Source organism: Loxodonta africana, chromosome 12 (genome assembly GCF_030014295.1).
Source record: "Loxodonta africana isolate mLoxAfr1 chromosome 12, mLoxAfr1.hap2, whole genome shotgun sequence".
NCBI lineage: Eukaryota > Metazoa > Chordata > Mammalia > Proboscidea > Elephantidae > Loxodonta > Loxodonta africana.
In genome coordinates, this window is record NC_087353.1 from 100,927,282 (window position 1) to 100,940,827 (window position 13,546).

At 45.0% G+C, this 13,546-nt stretch overlaps 1 protein-coding gene across 1 annotated transcript in view; it reads right to left on the bottom strand.

Annotated features, from left to right (window-relative positions):
• Nucleotides 1-13,546, bottom strand: part of GALNT17 (polypeptide N-acetylgalactosaminyltransferase 17) — a 538,869-nt gene that overhangs the window by 227,076 nt on the left and 298,247 nt on the right. The gene's annotated exons all lie outside the window — the stretch shown is intronic.

Below are 13,546 nucleotides of genomic sequence, written 5' to 3' on the forward strand. Positions count from 1 at the left end.
TGAAGTCCTAACCCCTGTACCTGTGGATGTGACCCAGTTTGGAAATAGAATTACTTTTTTTATGTTAATGAGCTTTATCCAAGAGTAGGGTGGGTCCCAAACCTAATCCCTTGTGAGTAGAACAAACAGCAGACACACAGGGGGAAGCGGCCACATGAAGATCCATATACAAGTCAAGGAGCACTGACAACTAAGGCGCTGCCCCTAAGGCCAACGACCTGGTTTGGACTTTTAGCCTTGAAAATGGTGAGACAGTACTTTTCTGTTCTTTAAAGTCACCTGCTTGTGGTATTTTGTTATGGCAGCTAGACAACTAAGATATGGAGCTTCGAGCAGTCTGGAACCCAGATGGAAACTGAGGCTCAACTGAGCTGAGCGACCTGTCCAGTAGGGTCAGGCAGCTTAAAACAAATGCTGTGAAATGCAGCAACCCAGAGCAGCTTGTGAGCTCATGCCCTGGCTCTGTGGACTCTCAGGGTGATGCCCACCTCAGCATCGGACACCTGGAGCGAGAGTTCAGAACAAGGTGCCCGCCGGTCTGCAGACAGTGCCAGGCCTTTCCTTCCCACCTGAGGGCACAAGCCAAAGCAAGGCCAGCCTCCCCCTGTGACATGCTTTGCAGGGCATTTCTATAGCGTTTTAAGTTTCCCCGCAAAAGGCAATAACTGATGCTTTTTGTTTTTTCAGCTGGCTCCCAATTCCCCTTCCCAAAATAGGTCACTTCTGCCCCTGATGGCCTGGTTTTAATAAGCATCTCACCAGCTCCTTTGTGTGTGTGACTATTTCTGTTGTTTTAACTGATTATTTAACGGATTTCTTAAAAGGGATCTAATTGAATTGGTTAGCAAGCAAGGATGGAAGCTAATTAAATGCAAAGGCAGACAGGATCCTGCCCCCCGGTGAGCCTCCGTGTCTTGGGGCTGCAGCAGGCCTCAGGCGGCTCTGACTCGAGTCTGGGGCAGCTCTGCTGGCCTAGGAGACAGCGGAGGGTCAGATACCTCCGCCCAGCGTGCATCTCCAAGGAAGGGATCATATCCTGGATTTGGGAAGCCAAGATGGCTCTCATAAAGCAGGTATTACCCTCCCTGCTTAGAACAGGGCGCAGGCGTTGGAAACGAGTCAAGGGAAAATCCCATTCCTTGGCATTATTTGGGAGAATAATGAGGATGCTTGGCCTATCACCCATCTCTTCTCATTCGCAGCAATTGAATTACCTGTCGGCTCATCTCCTCCTTCCGTTTAAAACGAGCCGTAAAGCACGTGCTGGGCCATTTACCGCTGCCGAAGCTTCTGCACACAGCACAGAGGTGGAAGCTAAACGGGGCTGATGTTTCACGGCTTCCTAGCCGCACTCTTGAGCTTGGTCCTCTCCAAGTCTTCCTTTCTGCTCTTCTCCTCTGGGAATGCCTTTGGCCGTGTGCAGAAGGCCTAGCCTCCTAGCAAGGCTGGATCAGGGGCCGCCTCTCCCAACAAGCCTTCCAGAATTTTCCTGAGGAGGCAGGTTCCAGCCTCCTCTAAACTCTTAGACCACTTTCTCCACATTATTCACGTCACGCTGACAGCATGCTGCTGCCCTTCCTCATCTTTGAACATATGTTAGTTTTCCTTAAGAGCTAATAATGAATCCTGTTAGCTGCCGACGAGTTGGCCCTCAACTCATGGCAGCCCCATGTACAACAGAATGACACACTGCCTGGTCCTGTGCCATCCCCATATCAGTCACAGATTAAACTGTTGTGACCCATAGGGTTTTCACTGGCTGATTTTCAGAAATAGATTGCCAGGCCTTTCTTCCTAGTCCATCTCAGTCTGGAAGTTCTGTTGAAACCTGTTCAGCATCACAGCAACACACAAGCCTCCAATGACAGACTGGTAGCAGCTGTGCTTGAGGTGCAATGACCAGGAATCGAACCCAGGTCTCCCGCATGGAGGGCAGGAATTGTACCACTGAACCACCACTCCCAGAGTTAATAAGTTCTATATGTTGGAAACCCTGGTGGCATAGTGATTAAGTGCTACGGCTGCTGACCAAAGGATCTGCAGTTCGAATCTGCCAGGCGCTCCTTGGAAACTCTACGAGGCAGTTTTACTCTGTCCTATAGGGTCGCTATGAATCGGAATCGACTCCATGGCACTGAGTTTGTTTTTTTTGGTTTTACATATTGAGTGCTTACTACTGCTAGGCACCATTCTCAACATGAACATTTTACATATGTTGACTAATGTAATCCCATGACAAGTCCATGAGGTAGATACTATTACCACCTTCTTTACCAATGAGGAAACTGAGGCCCAGGAAGCTTAAGTAACTTGCCCCAGCCACAGCCAGCTGGGGGCAGAACCAGGGTCTAACCCAGATGGTCTGGCTTCAGGCCTAACCCCCAAGCTGTACTGTCTCCTGAAGGCAGGGGCCACCTCCTCTCCCCAGGCCTGTCCTGGTGCGGTGCACACAGAAACCGTGGTTCAGCCCATCACAGCGTGGTGAAGAGTTACCAGAGACTCCAAATAATGCTGCTGAAGCTAAGGAGGCCGATCTTACGGTCTGTGGCAGAATGTCACCTGGTGCCGCCGTAGCAGAAATACTACAAGCGGTGGCTTTAAAGACTAGAAATTTATTTTACAGATCTGGAGGTCAAACGTCCAAATCGGGTCTTGGCCTTGTCGATTTCGTCTGTGGACCCCCTCCCGGTTTCTGGTGACTACCAGCAATCCTTGGTGTTCCTTTGATGGTAGACCACCCTCACACGGCATCTGTCTTCCCTGTGTGGGTCTCTGTCTCTATTCTACTCTTTTTATAAGGCAGAAGGAATTTGCTTTAGGAGCCAAACAACTCTGATATGACCTCATTAACATACCAAAAGAAAAACCCTACTTCCAAACAAGATCACATCCACAGGTACAGGGACAAGGACTTCAATACATATTCGTGGGGGGGACAGAATGCAATTTACAGCAATAACTGTTTCCAGTTACTTGCTCTCCTCCCTGGTGGCCCAAGGTGCTTCCCTGTAGAAGAGCACACTCTTCCCCTGACCTCCAATCAACGTTTGACCTGGACATGTGATTTGCTTTGGCCAATGGCTGGTGAGCAGAAGTGACGTATGTCACATCTGAGCAGAACTCTAGTAGCCATGGGAAGGTTCGGCCATTGTTCTATTCTCTGAGCCAAAAAAATGGTTGTCCTAGACAGGATGAAGAGGAGACATCAAGCAGAGCCACAGACAGACAACCTGCCATTGACAAGCCACACGGACTGGATCTGTGATTTATGTTGCCATAAATTTCTGTGACTGGGGATGGTTTATTGCCACCATATGACGCAGCAGAAGTCAGGGCACATAGTCTACCATGTAAAGAGGAATCACAGGAGGGTTTGAATGCAGAGGGGGACATACGCCGTTCCACTAGCAATGTGGAAGATGAGTCTGAAGGGCTCAGACTGGAGTCGCAGAGACTGAAGGCTGCTTCAGGGCAGACACCAAGTCTTGCCAGAATGTGAACTCCAGCTAGGGTTTGCCCAGGGCTCTCTGGTTTTATCATTGAAAACCCTGCATTCTTGAAAACTGGGATAGTTGGTCACTCAAACCGTAGCTGAGGAGAGTGCCTTGGGCATCCAACAAACATATGACAAAAGAATGAATTCAGGCAGTTGTGGCATTTGTTTAGGTAAAAAAAAAAATGGAGGTCTGAGCTGGCAGAGAAGTTCCTGAGTGGCACAGCTGGTTACGCACGGGATGACTACTACCTGAAAGGTCTGCTGGTTCAAACCCAACCAGGCACAGCTCAGAAGAAAGGCCTGGTGATCTGCTTCCAAAAAGGTCACAGAGAAGCGGAACCAACATGGTGCTATAGACAGAAGCACCATGCCATTCCTCTTCAGCGAAAACCTGTAAAACAGATACAAATGTCGATCCTGGAACCCTAAGCATCAAATGAAGGAATAAAGAACTCAGTTACGCACCAAACAGAATAAGAAACTGACAGAGAACAAGGAGAGCTACGGAAGTGGAGGACCCCTACCAGCTAATGCAGTGCTGATCTGCCATCTTGGACTATAGCCACCAAGGAACACAAACAGGTCGTATAGGAAGGCAACATAACAGAGCTCCCAACAGGAGACAGAGCACCCAGTAACCAGGGATACACACTTTCCTACTCCCCACCTTCTTCCCTGTACGAGGCCTCTGCCACTTTCCAACAGGGTTGGCCGGAGAGACACCAGCTCACTGCTGCCAGGGTCTGCATCATTTTTTTGTTTGTTTTTAGTTTTTTGTCTTTTTTTGTTTGTTTCCTCTTCTCTCTCTCTCTCCCTTCCTTCCTTTTCTTTCTCCCATCCACCTGGACCCATGTGCCGTCCCTGCCCCTTCTTGATGGGCCTTGCTGCACTGCTTGGCTGTGGGGCCACCAGCACATGGCCTCCCCAGGTCTGCACTGCCACCACCAACCAGCTCACTCAGCGTGATATTTTCTGGTTTGTTCTTTATTTTTTTTTTCTTGTTTCTTCTCTCTCTCTCTCTCTTTTCATTTCTCCAGCCCACCTAGTCTTGCGCATCATCCCCCCCCGCCAAGTGCTGCACCACGCAGCTAGAGAGTCACTGGCACACAGCCTCCCAGGATCTGCACTGCTGTCACTGGCCTACTCCCTCAGCGCTATTGCATTTACTTATTTTTTGGTTTTTTTTTTTCTTCTTTTTCTGCTGCTATTGTCTCTTCTCTCTCTCCCCTTTTCTTCCTTTCCTTTCTCCCACCCACCTATCCCCATGTGCTACCCCTCTCCCCCTTCCAGGAGGGCTGTGCTGTACCACTTGGCTGGAGAGCTTCCCATATCTGTGCCGGCCCCATAGGTTGGCTCCCTCAGGGCCATATTTTTTTATTTTTCTTTATTGTTCCCCTTCTCCCTTTTCTTTCCCCTCCCACCTAGGCCCTGTGCTGCCTCTGCCCCTTCCTGATGGACCACGACATGCTGCCTGGTGAGAGAGACTTCAGCTTGCTGCCACCCCAATTCTGCCCTAACTCCAACAGCTGGCACTCCCACCACCATATTATTTTTTTGTTCTTCTTGTTTTTTTTTTATTATTATTTATTTGTTTGTTAGTTGGTTTCTTCTCTGTGTTTCCCCTCTTTCCTTTCCCATGCCCCTTCTAGACAGGTCAAGCCACACTGCTCGGCTACAGAGCACATGGCCTCGCCGGTTCTGCCCCGCCCCCACATGCTGAATCCTACTGTGCCATTTTATTTACTTTTTTTCCTTTTGTTTGTCTCTCTTCTTTCACTCACCCACTTAGCTCCACACATCACATCCTCTCCCTTCCCTCCTGTCTATCTGCATCATGCACTGTTTTCTTTATGTTGAGGTGTAATCCATACTGAAGGCTGTGTGTGGTCTTTGATCTTCATCAGTAAGTGCTTCAAGTCTTCTTCACTTTCAGCAAGCAAGGTTGTGTCATCTGCATAACGCAGGTTGTTAGTGAGTCTTCCTCCAATCCTGATGCCCTGTTCTTCTTCATATAGTCCAGCTTCTCGGATTATTTGCTGAGCATACAGATTGAATAGGCATGGTGAAAGGATACAACCCTGACACACAACTTTCCTGACTTTAAACCATGCAGTATCCCCTTGTTCTATTTTAACAACTGCCTAACAGATTCCTCATGGGCACAATTAAGTGTTCTGGAATTCCCATTCTTCCCAATGTTACCCATAATTTGTTATGATCCACACAGTCAAATGCCTTTGCATAGTCAATAAAACACAGGTAAACATCCTTCTGGTATTCTCTGCTTTCAGCCAGGATCCATCTGACATCAACAATGATACCCCTGGTTCCACATCCTCTTCTGAATCTGGCCTGAATTTCTTGCAGTTCCCTGTGGATATACTGCTGCAGCTGCTTTTGAATGACCTTCAGCAAAATTTTACTTGCATATGGTATTAATGACATTGTTCAATAATTTCTGCATTCAGTTGGATCACGTTTCATGGAAACAGGCATAAATATGGATCTCTTCCAGTTGGCTGGCCAGGTAGCTGTCTTTCAAATTTCTTGGCATAGAAGAGTAAGCACTTCCGGTGCTACATCTGTTTGTTGAAACATCTCAATTGGTATTCCATCAATTCCCGGAGCCAATGCCTTCAGTGCAGCTTGGACTTCTTCCTTCAATATCATCAGTTCTTAATCATATGCTACCTCTTAAAATATTTGAACATCGACCAAATTCTTTTTGGTATAATGACTCTGTGTGTTTCTCCCATTTTCTTTTGATGCTTCCTGCGTTGTTTAATATTTTCCCCATAGAATCCTTCACTATTACAACTTGAGGCTTGAATTCTTTCTTCAGTTCTTTCAGTTTGAGAAATGCCCAGTGTGTTCTTCCCTTTTGGTTTTCTATCTCCAGCTCTTTGCACAGGTCTTTACTTTGTCATTATAATACTCTGTCTTCTTGAGCCGCCCTTTGAAATCTTCTGTTCAGTTCTTTTACTTCCTCAATTCTTCCTTTTGCTTTAGCTGCTTGATGTTCATAAGCAAGTTTCAGAGTCTCTTCTGACATCCATTTTGGTCTTTTCTTTCTTTCCTGTCTTTTTAATGACCTCTTGCCTTCTTCACGTATGATGTCACTGATGTCATTCCACAACCTGTCGGTGTTTGGTCATTAGTGTTCAACGTGTCAAATCTATTTTTGAGATGGTCTCTAAATTCAGGTGGGATATACTCAAGGTCATACTTTGGCTCTTGTTGACTTGTTCTAATTTTCTTCAGTTTCAACTTGAACTTGCACAAGAGTAAATTGATGGTCTATTCCACAGTCGGCCCCTGACCTTGTTCTGATTGATGATATTGAGCTTTTCCATCATCTCTTTCCCCAGATGTAGTTGATTTGATTCCTATGTATTCCATCTGGCAAGGTCCGTGCGTATAGTCGCCATTTATGTTGGTGAAAAAGGTATTTTCAAGGAAGAAGTCGTGGGTCTTCCAAAATTCTATCACGTGATTGGCATCGTTTCTATCACCAAGGCCATATTTTCCAGCTACTGATCCTTCTTTCTTTCTAACTTTCGCATTCCAATCACCAGTAATTATCAATGTATTGTGATTGCATGTTCGATCAATGTCACACTGCAGAAGTTGGTAAAAACCTTCCATTTCTTCATCTTTGGGCTTACTGGTTGGTGCGTAAATTTGAATAAATTTAACTGGTCTTCCTTTTGGGCATATGAACATTATCCTATCACCGACAGTGTTGTACTTTAGGACAGATCTTGAAATGTTCTTTTTGAGGATGAATGCAATGCCATTTCTCTTCAAGTTCTCATTCCCGGCAGAGTAGACCATATGACGGTCTGATTCAAAATGGCCAATACCAGTCCATTTCAGCTCACTAATGCTTAGGATATCGATGTTTATGCGTTTCATTTCATTTGTGATGATTTCCAATTTTCTCAGATTCATACTTCGTACATTCCACATTCCAATTATTAATGGATGTTTGCAGCTGTTTCTTCTCATTTTGAGTCATGCTACCTTAGCAAATGAGGGCTCTGAAAGCTTTACTCCCTCCACATCATTAAGGTCAACTCTACTTTGAGGAGGCAGCTCTTTCCCAGTTGTCTTTTGAATGCCTTCCAACCTGGGGCGGGAGGAGGCTCATCTTCCAGCACTATACGAGACAATGTTTCACTGCTATTCATAAGGTTTTCACTGGCTAATTATTTTCAGAAGTAGACGGTCAGGTCCTTCTTCCTAGTCTATCTTAGCCTGGAAGCTCAGCTGAAACCTGTTTGCCATGGGCAACCCTGCTCGTAATCTGAATACTGGTGGCATAGCTTCCAACATCACAGCAACATGCAAGCCCCACAGTATGACAAACTGGCAGACGTGGGGGAAAACCATTTATTTATACCATTTTGTTATGGGCTAAGTACTATTTATGATAGCCCATAAAAAAAAAAAAAAAAAACAGGAATAAATCTAACCAGGGATGTCAAAAGACCTGTACAAAGAAAACTACAAACATTACTCAAGAAACTAAATGAGACCAACGTAAATAGAAAAACATACTATGCTCATGGATAGGTAGACTCAACATTGTGAAAATATCAATTCTACCCAAAGCCATCTACAAATACAATGCAATCCTGATCCAAATACCAACAGCACTCTTTAAGAAGACAGAAAAACTAACCATTAACTTTATATGGAAAGGAAAAAGTCCTTGGATAAGTAAAGCACTACTGAAGAAAAAGAATAAAGTAGGAGGACTTGCGCTACCTGACCTCAGAACCTACTATACAGCTACGGCAGTCAAAACAGTCTTGTACTTGGACAGCGACAGACACATTGACCAATGGAACAGAACAAAGAACCCAGATGTAAACCCATCCATGTACAGACACCTGATCTTTGACAAGGGCCCAAAGTCCATTGAATGGGGAAAACACAATCCTTTTAACAAATGGTGCTGGCGAAACTGGATTACCATCTGTAAAAAAAATGAGAGAGCCCCATACCTCACACCATACACAAAAACTAATTCAAAATGTATCAAAGACCGAAATATAAAACAAAAAAATATAAAGGTCATAGAAGAAAAAAATAGGGTCAATGCTAGAGGCCCTAATACCCGGCATAAATAGGATACAAACCATAACTAATAATACGCAAACACCAGAAGAGGAGCTAAAAAACTGAGATCTTCTGAAAATTAAATACTTATGCATATCAAAAGATTTCACCCAGGATAAGACAGTAGACAATACTGGGAAAGCCAGTACAACTTATACAAGGCAAGGTCATGGAAGCTCCACAGACAAATCCAAACTCCCTGAGGGAGTGAATTACTGTACTGGGGGCTGTGAGGACTATGGTCTCTGGGAACATCTAGCTCAACTGGCATAACACAATTTATAAAGAAAATGTTCTACATTCTACTTTGGTGAGTGGCGTCTGGGGTCTTAAAAGCCTGTTAGTGGCCATTCAAGATACTCCATTGGTCTCACCCTTTCGGGAGCTAGGGAGAATGAAGAAAACCAAAGACACAAGGAAGAGATTAGTCCAAAGGACTAACAGACCACAACTACCACAGCCTCCATCAGACTGAGTCCAGTACAACTAGATGGTGCCTGGCTACCACCACTGACTGGTCTGACAGGGATCACAATAGAGAGTCCCAAACAGAGCTGGAGAAAAATGTAGAAGAAAATTCTAACTCACAAAAAAGAGCAGGCTTACTGGTCTGACAGAGACTGGAGAAACCCTGACAGTATAGCCCCCAGACATCCTTTCAGCTCAGTAATGAAGTCACTCCTGAGGTTCACCCTTCAGCTAAAGATTAGACAGACCCATAAAAGAAAACGAGACTAAATGGGCACACCAGCCCAGGGGCAAGGACTAGAAGGCAGGAGGGGACAGGAAAGCTAGAAATAGGGAACCCAAGGTTGAGAAGCAAGAGTGTTGACATGTCTTGCGGTTATTAACCAATGTGATAAAACAATATGTGCACTGTTTTATGAGACGCTAGTTTGTTCTGTAAACCTTTCATCTAAAGTACAATTAAAGAAAAAAAAAAAAAAGATTTTACCAAAAGAGTAAAAAGAGAGCCTACAGACTGGGAAAAAATTTTTGGCTATGACACATCCAACAAAGGTCTAATCTCTACAGGAAAATCTAACACTTCTACAACAAAAAGCCAAATAATCCAATTAAAAAATGGGCAAAGGAAATGAACAGACACTTCACTAAAGAAGACATTCAGATGGGTAACAGACACATAAGGAAGTGCTCGCTATCATTAGCCATTAAAAAAAAAAAAATCAAAACTACAATGAGATACCATGTCACCCCAACACTACTGGCACAAATAAAATTAAAAAAAAAAAAAAAAAACGGAAAATATCAAAGGATGGAGAGATTGTGGGGAGGCTGGAACCCTTATTTACTGCTGGTAGGAATGTAAAATGGTATAACCACTTTGGAAAATGATATGGCGCTTCCGTAAAAAGCTAGAAATAGGAATACCATACGATCCAGCCAACCCACACCTAGGAATATATCCTAGAGAAATGAGAGCCTTCACATAAAAAAAACATATGCATGCCCATGTTCGTTTCAGCGTTACTCACAATAGCAAAAAGATGGAAACAATCTAAGTGCCCATTAGCAGATGAATGGAGAAACAACCTACGGTACGTACACCCAACGGAACACTACGCAAGGATAAAGAACAACGATGAATCTGCAAAACATCTCACAGCATGGATGAATCTGTAGAGCATTACGCTGAGTGAATCACAAAATAAGCCAATCACTAAAGGACAAATACTGTATGAGACCACTATTATAAAACTCATGAAAAGCTTATACTCAGAAAGATAGAACCTTTGGTGGTTACGAGGGAGGGGAGGGGTGGGGAAGGAAAATCACTAACTAGACAATAGATAAGTGATAGCTTTGGTGAAGAGTAAGACAGTACACGATACTGCGGAAGTCGGCACAACTTGACCAAGGCAGGGTCATGGAAGCTTCATAAATAAATCCAAACTCCCTGAGGGACTGAATTACTGGGCTGAGGGTGGGGGGTCATGGTCTCAGGGGACATCTTGCTCAACTGGCATAACATAGTTTATAAAGAAAATGTTCTACATTCTATTTTGGTGAGTAGTGTCTGAGGTCTTAAAAGCTCGTGATTGGCCATCTAAGATACTCCACTGGTCCCACCCCATCTGGAGCAAGGGAGAATGAAGACAACCAAAGACACAAGGGAGAGATTAGTCCAAAGGACTAACGGACCACAACTACCACAGCCTCCATCAGACTGAATCCAGCACAACTAGATGGTGCCCGGCTATCGTCACTGACTGCTCTGGCAGGGATCACAACAGAGGGTCCCAGACACAGCTGGAGAAAAATGTAGAACAAAATCCTAACTCAGAAAAGAAGAGCAGACTTACTGGTCTGACAGAGACTGAAGAAACCCCGAGAGTATGGCCCCCACACACCCTTCTAGATCAGTAATGAAGTCATGGTTGACGTTCACCCTTCAAGCAAAGATTAGACAGGCCCAAAGGAGAAAACGAGACTAAACGGGCACACCAGCCCAGGGGCAAGGAGGAGAAGGCAGGAGTGGACCGGAAAGCTGCTAATGGGGAACCCAAGGTTGAGAAGGGGACAGTGTTGACATGCCATGGGGTTGGCAACCAATGTCATGCAGTATGTGTGTTAATTGTTCAATGAGAAACTAATTTGCTCTATAATCCTTCATCCAAAGTACAATTTAAAAAAAAAAAAAGGTCACAGCATTGAAAGCCCTATGAAGCGCGGTTCTACTCTGCACACATAGGATTGCCGTGAGTGGGAGCAACTCGATGGCAACTAGTTTGTCTTTGAGCTGGGAGAGTGGCAGTCATGGTGGAGGGGAAGAGACAGCTGTGAGGAATGCTTAGCAGGTAAGAGTGGCAAGAGCTGGAGGTTGACTGGATGGGTAACATGACGGAAAGGGAAGAATCAAGTGAAAGAGACAATGGTGGGTGCCACCAGTTCCTACGGGAAAAAACAAGGAGGTGGTGATATGGAGGAAAAGGCCATAAGCCAGTGTGGGATCTGCCAAGCCACTGGCTCCAATGGGCAATGGCACACAGAGAAGCACAGTGCAGGAGGCCTCTAGTTCAGTGGTAGTCAAAGCACTGGAGAGTTCATCCGAGTCACCCGGAGGGCTTGTTAAGACTAATCGATGGACCCCCACGCTCTGCCTGACGGTGCTGTGGTTGAGCACTTGGCTGCTCATCGGAAGGTCTGACAGTCTTGGAAAGCCCAGGGCAGCTCTATTCTGTCCTACAGGGTCACCGTGAGTCAGGATCGACTCAACGCCAGTGGGTAAGGTGAAGTCCAAAATGCGCATTTCTGGCAAGTTCCCCCCCAGATGACGCTGAGGCTACTGGTCTGGGAACCACATTTGGAGATGGATTATCACTGGAGGTAAACAGCTCTGAAGCTCAGGGCGAGGTCAGGACTGAAGACATCCAGTTTTGAGCCATCAGAGTTTGAGGGTAGCCAAAACCTGGTGTCTGAGATGGCAACAGACACCAGCGTCCCCAGGCCCCAAACTTTTGTGTGGTCAGGTACATAACCTTTCTTCTTTTATCCAGCCAATAAAAGAATTCTAGTCTGGTGCAAGTGAAGAACAGCAGACTTTTAAATGTTAATTACTGACAGATTTGTTCCTTAAATCCACTACTGTAAAAAAAAAAAAAAATCCACTACTGTGGACACTACTTATTCAACATGGTAGCATCGGGTGTAAACACACGGTATCTGTGAAATAAACGACTCTATCTCTCACTGGTTAAGGAACCCCGGGCACAGATTAAAGAGCCCAGGTGGTGCACCAGTTAAGCGCTCGGCTGCTATCCCAAAGGTCAGTTCGAACCCACGGGCCGCTCTGCGGGAGACAGGTGTGGCAGTCTGCTTCCGTAAAGATGACAGCCTTGGAAACCCTCGGGGCCAGTTTTACTCGTCCTGTAGGGTCGCCAGGAGTTGGAATCAACTAGACCAATGCATTTGGTTTTTGGTTTGGGATACAGGCTATTTAAACTCTGACTTAAATTTATCTTTGTTTAGTTAGCACTAACCATATGATCACGCTTTTGAAGTGTAAAGCCCTATTCCAGTTTTAACATGTTAATTGAATGGTTTGGACATTTCTGATGTTTCACTCTTCACAATTCCAAAATCTCCCACTCCCTATAAAAAATAATGTAGGAGTACCAATTTCTCTCCCATTGTCCTTTTCACCTAGAAAACGTCCTGTGCCACATCTACAGAGATAAACCCCTCCCTCCCTCCAGATGATAATTCCACAAGTTCCGGGAAGCTCTGCCTGAGTAGATAAATTTGTAACTGGAACTCACTTCTCACAGTAGGAGTTCCCGGTTGGTACAAATGATTAATGCACTCAGCTGCCAGCTGAAAGGTTAGAGGTTCAAATCCCCCCAGAGGCGGCTTGAAAGAAAGGCCTGGCAATCTACTTTCAAAAAACCAGCCATTGAAAACCCTGTGGATCACAGTTCTACTCTGACACACATGGGGTCACTAGGAGTTGGAATCGACTCAATGGCAACTGTTTTTTTCCCCACAACAACAGTCAGCCATTATCTCCAGAAAAGGGAACATGCAAAGTAGCTTTTGAAAAGAGAATAAAAATGATTGCCTTGTCTCCCGAGCAAGGATTGTCTTGAGTTCTGCCCAGTTAATACAGTGAAACCTGTGAGAACCGGAACTCCACGGGGCTGCCTTATTTTTCTGGGTCTCACAAGTTTTCCGCCTTTGATAGGGCACAGTCTTACCACTTTCTATTGCTATTAGTGGAAAATATTTACGTTTTCTTTCTCTGACAGGTTTCTGCCTTACATGGGTTCTGGCTTTCACAGATTTTAGTGTGTATCATTTTCATGTGGAATTTTGGTGATAATGATGAGTATGATGATAACGGTGATGATGGACTGAGTGGAGACCAGACAAATCTCTCCGAGTTTTATCCCAGACTCCTTCCTTTTC